The following is a 13,916-nucleotide window of genomic DNA, read 5'->3' on the forward strand; positions in this document are numbered from 1 at the left end:
TTTTGCTGGGGGCAGGAGAAGCAAGTGAAGCTGGCCAATGAGAGATTATAGATTTGCTGGTAGCAGGGACAGCACCAGAAGCTATTCCCCCTCCGCAGCCATAGGGCTGGCAGGCCAGATTGAAAGGCTGGAGGGGCTGCGTTCAGCCAGTGAGCTGTATTTTGTCCACTCCTGTGCTAATCCACTCTGAGCTGCTAATCAAATCTCTCTGTAAAGCTTGAATGTCGTTTTACAGCTTTCACTTGTCTGTTTTACAGGAACAGTTTCAGTATTTGGGGCTTTGTCTTATGTCGCCTGAGTGAAGGCTATGCTTCCCCAAGAAGCCCAGTGTAGTCGTGCCCATGTTCTGCCTCCAGGTCCCCTCCTAAAGTTCCCAGCACTCCTCCCTGGCCTAGATGCCTTCCTGTTGCAGGGATTCAGGCAGCATGTGTCATACTGCACAGCATTCTGGAGTGGTCACCCAGGGCACCAGGGCTGGAGGCACTGCCACCAAGCTCTGCAGGGCTGGCTGCCTGGCACACCAAGGCTGGAGCCTCATCCCCGGACACCTGATGGCTGCGGCTCTGTGCTCCTGCAGGTGAAGGGAGACAAAGAGAAGCCTTCGGCACAAGGGGAGATGATGGGGGGCCAGTTCCCACCCCATGGCTGGGTCACTGGCCACAAATAACTTTTTTTTAATCCCTCACTCTATATCCGAAGTTTTTGCATTTGCTATTTAATCTCCCTATGCTTGAGTGAGGTTAAATCAGAGTGAAGTGTCTCACATATAGGTAACTGAACCTACCTGTTGCTAAAGCCAGTGGTTTTCAGACTTTTTTTCCCTCACAACAACACAGTTGAATAAAATTGGGGATGCCTGCAATTTTTGCAATTTTTTTCCAACAAGCTTTTGACTAGAGGGTGGGCTCCAGAGCAGGACCTGGAGTGTGTCAGGACCTTGTTATGCAGGAAAGGTAGAGCCCAGTACAGCTACAAAAGTAAAGATCTATATCCACCAGCTCAGTTCCTTATCTGATCCACAGTCCAGATTTTACTTCCATGTCCACAAGAAATCTGGAGAGTGAGCACAGATCAAGGAAGAAGGAGCAGTGTCCTGCAGGAAAGAAGCAGATAGCTGGAAAGCAAGGACTGGAGGCATGGGGTAGTGGGGACCTTGGAGGCAGGGCTCCACAGGTAAATGCTGACCAAATAGAGGGGGCTTGCCACAGCCAGTGTTGGTCCTGCAAGGAGATCTAGGACAATTTCTTGCTCCCTTCCCCTTCCAGCAGTTCACAAGTCTGACCAGGTACCCCTGCTCTCTACCTGGTGAGGGAAGAGCGCTGCATGGGTATCCACTCCACTACCCATGGCTATCTGCATCCACATCTATCTGCAGATATGCAGGGCTCTGGTTTGGGGATGGTGGGACACAAGATGCAACAGGACTCAGGTCACTGGGTTGGAGTGCAGCAGGAGTGCTAAGGCAGGCTTTCTGCTTATCCTGGCACCATGGATCATGCTATGCCCCAAAAGCCACAAGCAGCAGGTCTTGTTCCTAGGCAGAGGTGCACAAGCAGCTCTGAGCACTGCTGCAACCTATAAGCACCACCCCAAGCTCCCAGTGGAGAGCTGGTGCTTGGGGTGGGGGCAGAGTGCAGAACCCCATGCCCACCCCCAGAAGCCAGACCTGCTGCTCGCTGCTTCTGGGGTGCAGCCTGGCCCCCTGTGCTCAGGACATGCACAACACCTGCCCTAATACCCTTCCTCTGATCAGCATAGAGCAAGGCAGCCCAGTGCCTGATATTCTGACTGGGTCATAAGCCCTTCTTTGAAAAGCACTGGCTTAAGCGATCAAAACAAAAACGCAGTCCAGTAGCACTTTAAAGACTAACAAAATAATTCATTAGGTGGTGAGCCTTCACTGGACAGACCCACTTCTTCAGCTGTAATGCTTGCAATATGCTGAGCAGCGAGCAGATGCCTCCTCTCCTGTACAGCATTTCAGCCACACGGCAGGTCCTGGTGAACAAAAAGTTAGAACTCAAGCTGTGTTGAACTTTGTCTCTGGTTCATAATTTTCATTACCAGGCCCTCTGAGGAGGCCTGTTGGTCTCCATAGCATGACAAACCGTGCAAGATCCTGCTCCTCGGATTCCTCAGCCTGAGTCATGGTGGTGCCGTGCACAATGTTCCCCAACTTCTCCCACCCCCCGTGATGATTTATATTTTGCTAATCCGCAAAAGGGAGGAGACCCGGCGCACACCTCCACGGGCAAGGGCAAGTCTGGGCTCCCTCGGGAATTCCCAAAGCAGGACGAGACCGGGAGGCGGACGGGCAGAATATGCAGGTCTGCCACCTGCCTCCTTGGGGCCGGGCGCACGGTGAGGACACAACTCCGGTTTTAACTGGCGCCAGGCCCATTTCCCTGGCAGTGAATGAGAGCAGCTCCTGCTGCGGGCTGCGGACCCCCGCAACACATCCCAAGCTCTCCGCGCTGCTGGCTCCGAGTCGGCCATTAGCAAAGATGCTCTCCAGCTCCCCTGGGCGCCGCGCGGAGAGGAGGGCGGCTCGCGGGGGGCAGTGCGGGGCGCCGCGGCGGAGAAGGGTAACACAGGAGAACCCCGGGATCGGGCGCGCGGGGAGGCCGCAAAGGCGGCTCCGGGCAATGTCGGAGCAGGCGAAGGCCCGCGGCGGAGGGCTGGTGGACAGCGAGGGGAGCCGCGGGGGCGACGCACACGGGGAGGGCCCTGCGGCTGGACGCAGAGGCCCGAGCCGAAGCTGCGCCCCGCCGGGGGCTCCAGCTGCCGGCGGGAAACGCAGCCGCCGGCCGGGCCGCCCCGAGCCCGCAGGGCGCCCACCCCCGGCGGGACCTCCCAGGGGCCGGGCTTGTCCCCCGCGGTGCCTCGGGCCTTCCCTCCGCACCGGGCAGGGCAGCCCAGGCCCCGGCGCTCCTCCCCCGGCCCAGCCCCTCGGCGCCGGGGAAGGGGGTGCAGCGGGCTGGGTGAAGAAGGGGGGCCGGGCGGCGCCGCGTCATTTCGGGGACGGGGGCGGGGCGAGGCGAGGCGAGTCGTTTCCCCTCCAGGCCCCAGGGCAGGAGCCGCTGCCAGTTGCGTAAAAGCAGCAGCCGGGGCGGGGAGCCGGGACACCATGCCGCCCAGCCCGCCCTGCGCCGCCGAGGTGAGTGCCGGCCCTGCCGTCCGCCGTGCCCCAGTTGCTTGCAGCTCTCCGCCCGCGGGCTTCCGCCCCTGCCGCTGCTCCCTGAGCTCTGCCCGGCGCTTCCGCCCCGCTCTCCCCCTGCTGGCCTGGCCCGGTCCCCGCAATCGCTGCACGCCTCGCCCCCTGTGGGCTTCACGCGGTGCCAGGGCTTCCTTAGTCCTACTCCTACGCTCTGCCCCCTGCTCTCTTCACCCCCGGCTTCCTCTCCCTTTGTGTCCCCTAAGAGGCCCCTTTGCTTCCCAGCCTGGGGAGCCCTGGTTTTTCTTTCCCTGGTGTTTCTCAAACCCGGGTACCGTTTCAATGAACAAACCACAGTTTCATCTGGAGCATGAAACATTGGTTTGCAGAGTTGCTGTAGCCCTGTGGGTCTCAGGGTGTTAGAGAGACCAGGTGGGTGAGGTCATACATTTTTAGTGGACCAACTTGGTTAGGTGAAAGAGACAAACTTGAAGGCTACACAGAGCTGGAGAAGAGCTTGTCTCTCACCCACAGACAGCTCGAGTTAAGAACTGAACTAAAATATCCTTCTGTGCCCTTTTCCGGACTGAGTAAGGAGGCAGTTTGAAGACAGGAAAAAAATTACTTGAAAGGTGTTACTTTATCCTGACACATTTTTATTACATTTATATGTTTACAAGTGGGTTTGTAAAGAAGTAAATCTCTTTTTGCAATTTTTTGATTGACTTAGGAAGGAAGTTGCACTTGTAGCGCCAAGTTTTTGATGTGTTTGTTAGTCATGCTTATCTTTGCTAAACTAAGCTCGGCCTTTCTTGTATTGAGTTTTAATAAGCAGATAGTTAATGTTCTGTGCATTTAAACTAAGCATTGTAAGTCTCTGAAAATTCACTGCGCTTAAATACTGCTTTAGGTCTGATACTGCTGTGTGTCAGAGTGAAAGGAGTAGTAGCAACTGATATTGTAGATATCCCTGGAAGGAAATAAAAATGTTATCATTTGATTTAACATATTTCTTATATCAGTGGGCCTGACTTATATTTGGGGGTAGGGGGTGAGGTAGGAAATTACACAACTAAAATTTAAGTTGCTAATGTCAACTATACTCTAGGCATTTATGGAATCCCTCAACAGAGTGTAATTTTTCATGCCCTCAAGTACATTCTTCCATTGATGGTTAGTGCATGCATAAATTCCTAGCACTTTGGTAGAACTGATCTTGACATGTATGCTAGTCCATAAATATAGCATTGTCTTAACTTTGAATTCCACAGGGTTTTGTTTTGTTTAAACCTGATCTATAATAGTTTAATATAACTTTGTTGTATGTGTATTTTTGTTCTAATTTAACTATTGAGTGCATTAGAACCTCTAATCCACAACCAATTTTACATGGTGCTCTTATCTCTCAGCAGGTTAGAGCAGATATTGTGGCAGGGGCTTATACTGTAAAAATAATCCAACTGTAACAAGTGTTTTAGATCAGGGATTCTCAAATTTATTTTTTGATAGTGTGCACCTTATTTTAATCTCATGGGTTACCTCTCCCACTTTCAACATATGGACAACATTCTCTCTATTCATGATCATATAGAACATTTGTATGGTACCAACAGAATTGCTTACAGAACAGTAAGATTAGGAAAATGCTCTTAATGTAGTTTTAACCTCTTTTTTAATTAAACTTACAGTTGGAGACAAACAATGGCACCTGCACCATGTTACAGACAGCTTTTTAAATGCTAAAATGTATAAACCTCTCCTGCATTATCATAACTGCTTGAATTTGGACTATGATTAAAAACAACAGCCCTGACAAACAGAGAAAAAACAAAGGAACAAAAAAGTTCATTTTGTGACTTTTATTCTGATAGCTCATTTGCATGGAATTTTTACAAAATTCAGTAATTGCAGTGGTTATGTGAATTAGTGAGATTTGACTTGTTAGGTTCCATTTCTTATTATATTGAGTTTGTGATGCTTGACTACTTGATATGGTGATGATGTAGCATAAACTATTGAATTAAATACAAAAATGAAAAATAGGCAGAATAGGGCTTCCTTATTTTTCTAGTTTTCTTTCTATCGGGTCTACACTTACCAGGAGAGTAGTGCTGTGGCACTTGATTCCCCAGGGGTCAACTTGGCAGGTTTATTAAAGACTTGCTTAGGGCTTGTCTACACTACCACCCTACTTTGAAGGGAGGATGGTAAGTAGGGTGTAGGGAAATTATTAATGAAATGCTGTGCTGCATATGCAGCACTTCATTAAGCTAATTCCCCTCCTCAGCAACTCTGAAGCTTCAGGCTTCGAAGTGCTGGCATGCGTGTAGCCGTGGCTCACGCACCGGTACTCCGAAGTACCTGGGCAACATCAAAGTCCCTTTACTCCTCAAAATTTAAAACTTTGGAGTTGGTGCGGGGGGAATTTTTCTTAATGAAGTGCCGCATATGCAGCGCAGCAGTTCGTTAATAAACTCCCAACACCCTACTTACTATCCTCCCTTCAAAGTAGGGAGCTAGTGTAAACAAGCCTTAAGTCAGGTACTGATCCCTCTCTCATCGATTCTGGTACTCCACCAGAACAAGGAGTGTAACGCAAATCAGTGAGAGTTTCTTCCATTATCCTCATGCAGTGGAGAACACATAGCAACTTAACCTAAGGTACATTGACTCCAGCTACATTATTTGTGTAGATGGAGTTGCGTACGTGAAATCAACACTGCCTTGTAGGGTAAACCTGCCCTAATATGTGGCAGATTTGGGGAACGGTAACCACCAGTTGAGAAATTTAGACATGATAAGGCAGCTCTGGATTGTGGGAGAAGCACCTCAGGAATCTGTTCCTGCCCAATGATCACCAGTTTAATGCTTGGTGAATATATTGCAACAAGGTTTCCTCACTCTCTACGTTAAAGGCCTGGTCATGTAAGGTGGTGAGGGTGCTTAACACTTCATGAGATAAAGATTCTGTGGTTACGCTCTCTTGCTCCCAGTTATACAAATATAGCTAGAAGGGGCTAGTATGTTTTCATACATAGATTGCACATGTGTAGACTGTCTTTTAGGCCACTTGCATGAAAAGAACAAAGGTTAGTGTCATAACAAAGCATCACACTTACTATTAGAGATGTGTATGTAGAAAAACAAATGCAGGTTGAAATTCTCTAATCCAGCACACTGTTGTCCAGCAACATATGTTAGCCAGCATGACTTTAGTTAACTGGATGACCACTTACCATGAAGTTTTACAGCCCCCAGTCCTGGCTCTAAGTGTTCAGTGCTGTTATTCAGTTGTAATGTACCCCCTAAATGTATTAAGAGCCCAGTAAGCAGTGGAAGTGTTGGTAATGCTGCTAGACAATATTGACCACCTGTGGTCTGGCAAATTCCCCCGTTGGGTACCGGTCGGGTCCGGAGGGTGCTGGACTAGAGTGGTTCCACCAGTAGTAACAATTATGTGGTGCACATTTTCATTACATCCACAGACTGGGTGCTTTGTTTAGGTGAAACTCCATTCTGTGTATCTGATATTAAAGTTTTTAACTGTAACTTTATTGAAAAGTAATGAGATCATTGTGCAGGCAGCTTTTACATCACCTTAGGTAATATTTGCTGAGTTTAAAGTATATTAGATGATGAAGTTTAAAATGTTGTTGTCCCCAAGGGTTACATTATGAGCACAGTGATGCCCATGAGAGTGTAATGGAAGTTGTACAGCTAAATCCTTAGAATTAAAGAATATGTTTTAGGATATCTGAAAAACTGTCTCCACAATATTTTAAATTTTTACATGCCTTGCAGAGTCTGTTGGTGTATATGGGGTTATTACTTTGCTACCCTCCCTTTAAACCTGAAAGAGTTATATGTATGCCTAAATGGTAATACAAGACAAGGAACTAAGATAAATCTAAAAAAGAAAACTCCCTTATAAAGCTATGCTGGGGACAGAATGGATCTTTGATCAGCTAGCTGATAACCTTCCTTTGAAGGCACTTCAGTCAAGAAGGTTGCTTTGCTCCATGGTGTAAATAGACTTGCAATGACACATCTGAATTTACTGGTATAGAATGACCTATCACTCACTGGAATTAGGACTGTACTGCAGCAAGCGGGGGGGGGAAACAAGGTTCTTTTCTTACCATATCTAGTTCTTCGAAATGCTTTGTTCTTCGGAATTCCATTTGTGGTATACACAAGTCAGAACCCTTTTGGCCAGCAGTACTGGAGTCACGTGCATCCTGCATGTCTTCATGCCCCTTTTACTAGAGGGACTAAAGGAGGAGTGCATCCCCAAGTACCTCTCTGCTGGCTAATCCAGAGTATGATTTCTACAGAGGGGCTCTTAAGTAGCGGGAGAAGGGGAGGGATCATAAGATTGAAATACCTCTCAACTACAGTTTAAAGCAGAGTTTCTCCAACTGGGGGGCGTGATCCTGAGGGGAATCCCGGGATATGGTGGGAGAGCATATATAGGGCAGGTGTTATTGGGTAGCAAGCAGGGCAGCCCCTGGCCGCAGTGGTTCGTGGGAAGCTGGGTTCCATGCTTCAGTCCCTCACTGCCTGCAGCTGAATGTCAAGCCCCACTGTGCGGAGCTGAAGCAGGTAGCAGCTTTGTGAGGCTGCCATGTCACAGAGCCCTGGTTAATAGCTTGCTTGCCATCCCCCAATCCTTCCTCCCCTGAATATTATTCATAATGGTCTTAATGATATTTAAAGTAGGGAGGCTGCAGTTTTTTCAAGTCTTGGAAGGGGAGGATCGCAATTTTCTTTTTTTAAGCCCCGAGGGGGTCACCAGCACAAATAAGTTTGAAAGCATTGCTATAAGCTTGGTGTTTCTTCAGTGACTGTGTGTCTGGGTTCCATTTGTGGGGACTAGCAGCAATTCCCTGACCAGGTAAGAGGACAATCTGAAGAGGCCTGGCTAAATAAAATGTAGAAACATTTGTGCGAACTTGGGTTTGCTCTGGATGGCAGGTGCCAGGAGTAATATTTTGATGTGTGGATAAAGCTCCAGGTAACAGCCCAGCACATCTCTTAAACAAAAGAAACACTCCTAAGGTAAGCAGCATATGTTACCCACAGTTTTCAGAATCCACAGCAATGCTGACTTAACTGTTTCACTGCAGGCAGTGTCAGGAATAAGTCAGTGGAAACAGTGTTTTGGCTGATGAAAAATTGAGCATGTGTAACCCACTCGCTTATGTGTACTTAACTGTCACATGTACTGCTACCTAGACCACTTCACAGAGAAAGAAGTCTACAGTCTAAGCTGCAAGCCAGCTGGCTTTTAGTTCAAGCTGTAGAGATGTCTGTACTAAACTTCTCAGGTTCAAGTCTGCCTGTGGGAAGTTACAAGTGTGGGCTTGTCCAGGATTTCAGCTGGGTCTTTGAAACTCGGGACTTGCTTCCCTCAGTTAGGGGAACTATGTAACCCACACATCTATGGCTGTGTCTAGACTAGCCCCAAGTTTCCAAGGGGGCATGGTGATTAAGGTGTCAGGAGATTACTAATAAAGTGCTGTGGTGCATATGCGGCACTTCATTAGTCAAAATCTCCCCCACGGCACCTTTAGTGTGAAAGTTTGAAGTGCTGGCTTGCGTATAGCCACGGGTCAGCTGCAGGTACGTGGAAGTGCCTGCGCTATGTGGAAGTCCCTTTACTCCTGAGCACTTCATTAGCAGTCTCCCAACACCCTAATTACCCTAGTCTAGACACAGCCTTATGTGTAGTTAACTATCCCATGTAGTGGTACCTAGATGACCTCACAGAAAAAGAATAAGTATCCTCTGCAGCCTAAGCTGAGAGCCAGCTGTCCTTCAGTTCAAGCTGTAGAGGTGCCTGCACTAAGCTCCAGAGATTGCAGGTTTGAGCCTGTATGAGGGCAGTTATGCATTTTCTTATCCAATGCCTTTTTTTTTTTTTTCTTCTTTCCTCTGTGTGGTAGGGAAGACGTGTCAGTACTTCAGTGGCTCTCCCCCAAGCCAATGCCATGGCTGAGGCTGCAGAGGTGCTAGTACTCAGTACAGGCACAAAATACCACTGCCTTATCCAAAACTACAATCTGTTATATTTAAGTGCATACAGAGACAAACAATAGGTTTAGGACATCCCAAATATCAAAAATCTGGGGTCCTGTTGAATAAATTGCAGCAGTTCAGTCATGGCTGGCTGCTTCCACTCAGGAGAATAAGATCTTAGGAAAAATTCCTCTTAGGATAGCTTCAGAGGACTGCTCCAAAGTATACTCTATCTAATTCTATAGTAGCTACCTTTTACAAAATGCTCGGACCATAGTGACCCTACTAGGTCATCATTTCTTCAAACAGCAAATAAATTACTTACAGCAAACCTTCCTAACAATCTAAGTCATAAAAAACTCCTATATCAAAGGTGCCCAAACTCCAAGGTTCTCCTCTATTTATTTGCTTTCTTTCTCAATTGTAGACTTGTCTCCCCTCCTACCATACAGATTAGCAGAGCCTGCAAACGTGTTTGACCTTGCCTCCAGAAACTGCTTGTTCAAATTTAATGCTTAACCTGTTCGTGGTGGCTCAATGCATATAATATGGTTGCAGTCGGCTTGATCAAAATCTGGGGTACATGCGCCCTTCAGATGCAGGGTTTTGTAGTGGGTGTGCATAAAACATTTTGTAATCTGTATACTGTTGTCTAAACTGTTGTAAATTGGTCGGACGCTGTATGGCCATTCTTAGGTACCATCTCTCAAGATAAATTGACCCCTGGAATTGTTCCTGAGGCTGCAGATAAGGGAGACCCTGAATGGCATTGTTCTCTGTAGATAGTAACAAAGGACTCTTTACAGTTAGTGTATAACCTAGCTTCCAAATGGTTTGAATGGGGTTTAGTAAAGAAATGGGAAACTGAATGTCTGATTCACATGAAATTTGGAAATCTCTTTAGATAAGAATATGGGATGCTGCCTCAACATCTCTTTATCGCTGTGGGGAGTCCTGTAGATTGGCATTAGTGCTCTAATCTTGCTACGTTTCCTAACTGAGGTGATGGCCACTAGGAAAGGAATCTTTATGGAGAGATGGTAAAGTGAATAGTCTCATAGCTCGAATGGGGGCTTTACAAGACTGCAAGTTTGGTGCCAGAGACAGTTCGTAGGCAGGCACAGTTCAAGCCTTTAACGCACTTGGTTACTAAAAACATAAGAACAGCCATACAGAGTCAGACCAAAGGTCAATCTAGACAGTAGCCTGTCGTCTGACGGTGTCCAAGGCCAGCTGCTCCAGAGGAATGAATAGAATAGGTAATCAGGTGATCTATCCCTTGTTGTTTCTGGCAAAAAAAAAAAAAAAAAAAAAAAAAAAAAGACAAGGGACACAATCCTTGCCCATCCTCGCTAATAACCAGTGATGGACTTTTCTTTCTTGCATTTATCTAATTCTTTTTTTTTTTCAACTCCTTTTTTAGTCTTGGCCTTCACAACCTTTTCTAGCAAGGCATTCTGCAGGTTGACTGTGTGGGGAAAAGTACTTGCTTTTGTATATTTTAAACCTGCTGTCTATTAAAACAAAATAACAGATTGCTGGACTGGAGGGTGTGATGGTGTACCTGCCCCATGCTTGGATCTCAGGGGGCTAACAGAACCCTAAGGAAGGTCTTACAAGAGCAGCCAGCCAGGGCTGGGCTGGCCCATATAGCAAGGACTGCAGAGCAGCTTCAGTCACTTGCTGGAGTTTGAGGAGCAGATGGACTGGTTGCCCTGCAGATGGAAGGCAGCAAGCACCTCAGACAGAGCAGTGCTGCAGACAGAGACCCAAGGAGCTAAATGCAGCTTCTTATGGGGCTGCAGGGACTGTTAGGCTCAGGCCCTGAGGCAAGGATAAGAGGGTGCTGGGGCCATGGGGAAGTGACTCAGGGAAAGGTAATGAGAGTATGGTGTGGAAGTGGCACAACATGTGGCTGCCATCTACAGGGTCCCTGAAGGCTGGGACCCAGAGTATTGGGAGTGGGTTCTCCCCACTCCCATTGCCACTGAGGAAGTGACCAGACTACTGGCTACAGTGGCTACAGAAGGAAGTGGTTAGACAGTGGACTGCAGGCCCTTTAGAAAGGGGAGGAGCAGCACAGCCAGAGGGCTGTGTCACGGAGAGGACACTGGGGTCCTGGGAGTGTTGTGTGTCCCTAATGTGTGTGTGAAACAGAAGTGATGGCGGTGAGGCACCACCAAGAGAGGACGCATTGGCAAGATGAACTAATCCCAGTGACAATAAGCAGGCGGTACTGTAATGAGGAGCCCCAACCTGTCACAATGGGGACAGGTGGAATTTGTAGCACAATGAACTCAGACTGAAGTCACGTTTAGTCTTGGTTTTTGTCAGGTGGAGAACATGGGATTTCTGCAAACAGGAATCTTTTTGAAAAGATGGCCCTTTCTGGGAGGGCCAGATGCAGAATTGTTTCCACTTCCTCTTGTAAAGGATGCTGTTAGATGGTTTTCTGTTTTTTCTCCAACATCTTGTATCTCTGCACAGCAAATCTTGCTTGGGTTGCTCAACCAGTTGGCATGTATGCTGTGATGTGCAGGGAACTTGAGATAGGCAGAAGAATCCGGTCATGGTTCTGAACGAAGTCACGCTCTTAAATAGTCTGTATGTGGAGGTCTTGCACAGGGTGTAGCAGCTCTGTGAACACAAATGTCTTGCCCAAGAAGGCTCTGAAGAATGCTCTCACTGCACTGTGCATGATCCCTGTGGTGATGCTGAGGATCATGGGAACCAGTGAGAAAATGTTTTAATAAGCCTTTGAACCAGGAGACTAGTGTCTAACAATGGCTGTGGCTGCTTTATAGACTAAAAGATTTTTTGGAGCATAAGCTTTTGTGGGCAAAGACCTGCTTCATCAGATGCATCTCATGAAGTGGGTCTTTGCCTACAAAAGCTTATGCTTAAAAAAATCTGTTTAGTCTATAAGGTGCCGCAGGACTTCTTGTTGTCTTTGCAGATGCAAACTAACATGGCTAGCTCTCTGATAATAGATAGCTGGGGCATCATCCTTCTTCAGAACAGAACAAAGGGTTTTTGTTTGCAATGTTGCTGAACAACAGTTTGTTGAACCTTGTGAAGGAGTGGGCTTCAGGGTGTTGATAAATTGTATAATCATTTGACCAGACTTTGGTCTGTTTCATTATGAAATATACTGTAAACAAATAACCAATATCAGCCAGGTTTATTAATGTGGTATGTACACACGTATCAGAGAGAGTACTACTTTTTGGTCTCCAAAAAGCAGTCCTGTGCAGCCACATTACATTCAGTTCAAGCAGAATGTGCGCTCCTTGTGTTTATACATTTCAGCTGGTATTATTTATCACATCAGTTTGTTCCGGTTCCCTACCTTGCTGTTCTGTTCCTTCTTTATCTTTGTTTTTATATACTATCAGTCCAGTCACTGGTCTGTGAAGCTTGTACTAACACAAGAAATGAATGTATCTTGTTTTTTGGCAAGTTTCCTATTTGCTTTTGCCAAATAGTTGCTTGGCACAAGTGAACAGAGTTACAGTATAGACCATTTTAGGCTGTTTCACTGTTTTAATACTTGTGCTTAATGTTACTGGTACTTAATGCATACTATTGACATGATACATAATTATATGCTAGCCAGCCTATTAATTAACAAGGGATAAATCCCAGAGAGAAGAATTGGGCTGTGTGGAGTATTTTCTACCAAGGTGGCATGCCAGGTGGTTACTTATACCTGTTCAAATGAAGGACGGTGGGAATTACATTGTGTTGAACATACCAATTCAAGAACCTGATTGCTTCTTGGTGCCAGGTGGTGCTAGAGCTTCACTTTTGTCTTTTTGCAGTAGTTCTGTCTTATAAGATCTGGAGACTCTTTGTCATGGGACAGGAAGCCTTGCATGCCAAACACGTTACCCCAAGCTCCAGTAAATGTGTACATGGAGCCTTGCTACTTGAGAGATCTACAGCCCTTGCTGCTGATGTATGGAAATATCATAACAGGAATTGAGAACAAGTGCATGGAAGGGGGACTCATTTGAAGACGGTCTGGATTTAGTCACCTGTTTAGGAAGACCAGAATAACAGAAATCAAGGTGAATTGAATATCCATGTTCTGCCTGACTAGTGCTTTCACCTCATCTTGACTTCACCTGTAAGGCTAGAGGTGTTATTTATGTGCCTTTGTCCACGGGGCATCATAGTTTTAGGTGAGTTATTGTAATGCTATGTGGATGTCTTTGTTGATTGACATGAAGCTTATTGTTGTTTGGGATCTTTCTTTGTGGCAGAAAGGTCTTAGCTGGAGACTAGGGCTGCTCTTATGAACTCCACTGATTGATTTGGAGTTGGTAGAATTCAGCATACCCAACTTTTCAGGCTCAGAGTGTGAAAGAGTTTGAGAACAAGGTTGGAAGTATTATTGTCAGGGTTTTTTTTTGTGCTGGTGTGGGACAATACACCGTACCGGCACCTCGCAGCCCCCGCCAGGCTGGGGGACTCTGGCAGCCCTGAGGCAGGGAGCTGGCTGGGCCGTGGAGCCCATCCAGCAGCCCTAGCCCAGGGAACAGGCCAGAGCCTGGTGAAACCCAGCAGCCCCAGTGCTGTGGGACTTGGCCAGGGATGGAGGAACCCTGGCAGCCCTGGGACTGCAGAACCCCACTGGCAGCTTCAGTCCTGGGGACATGGCCTCCCCCTGACAGCCCAGGGCTGCAGAGCCCCACTGGCAGGTCCAGCCCTGCGGACCCATCATGGTAACCCCAGCAGCTCT

The 13,916-nt window shown here is 47.2% G+C and overlaps 1 protein-coding gene across 2 annotated transcripts in view; it reads left to right on the forward strand.

Annotated features, from left to right (window-relative positions):
- The first annotated feature begins 2,981 nt into the window (after window positions 1-2,981).
- The window catches only part of CEMIP2 (cell migration inducing hyaluronidase 2), a 75,009-nt gene continuing 64,074 nt past the window's right edge, over window positions 2,982-13,916 (forward strand). Inside the window, exon 1 of one of the 2 annotated variants that reach the window (XM_074994772.1) lies at window positions 2,982-3,157. The gene's annotated coding sequence lies outside the window, so the exon portion shown is untranslated. Of the gene's footprint in view, window positions 3,158-3,688; window positions 3,787-13,916 lie in introns of those variants that run through there. The other variant, XM_074994774.1, reaches the window with a different exon arrangement.

The sequence above is a fragment of the Carettochelys insculpta genome, chromosome 5, assembly GCF_033958435.1.
Source record: "Carettochelys insculpta isolate YL-2023 chromosome 5, ASM3395843v1, whole genome shotgun sequence".
Lineage (NCBI taxonomy): Eukaryota > Metazoa > Chordata > Testudines > Carettochelyidae > Carettochelys > Carettochelys insculpta.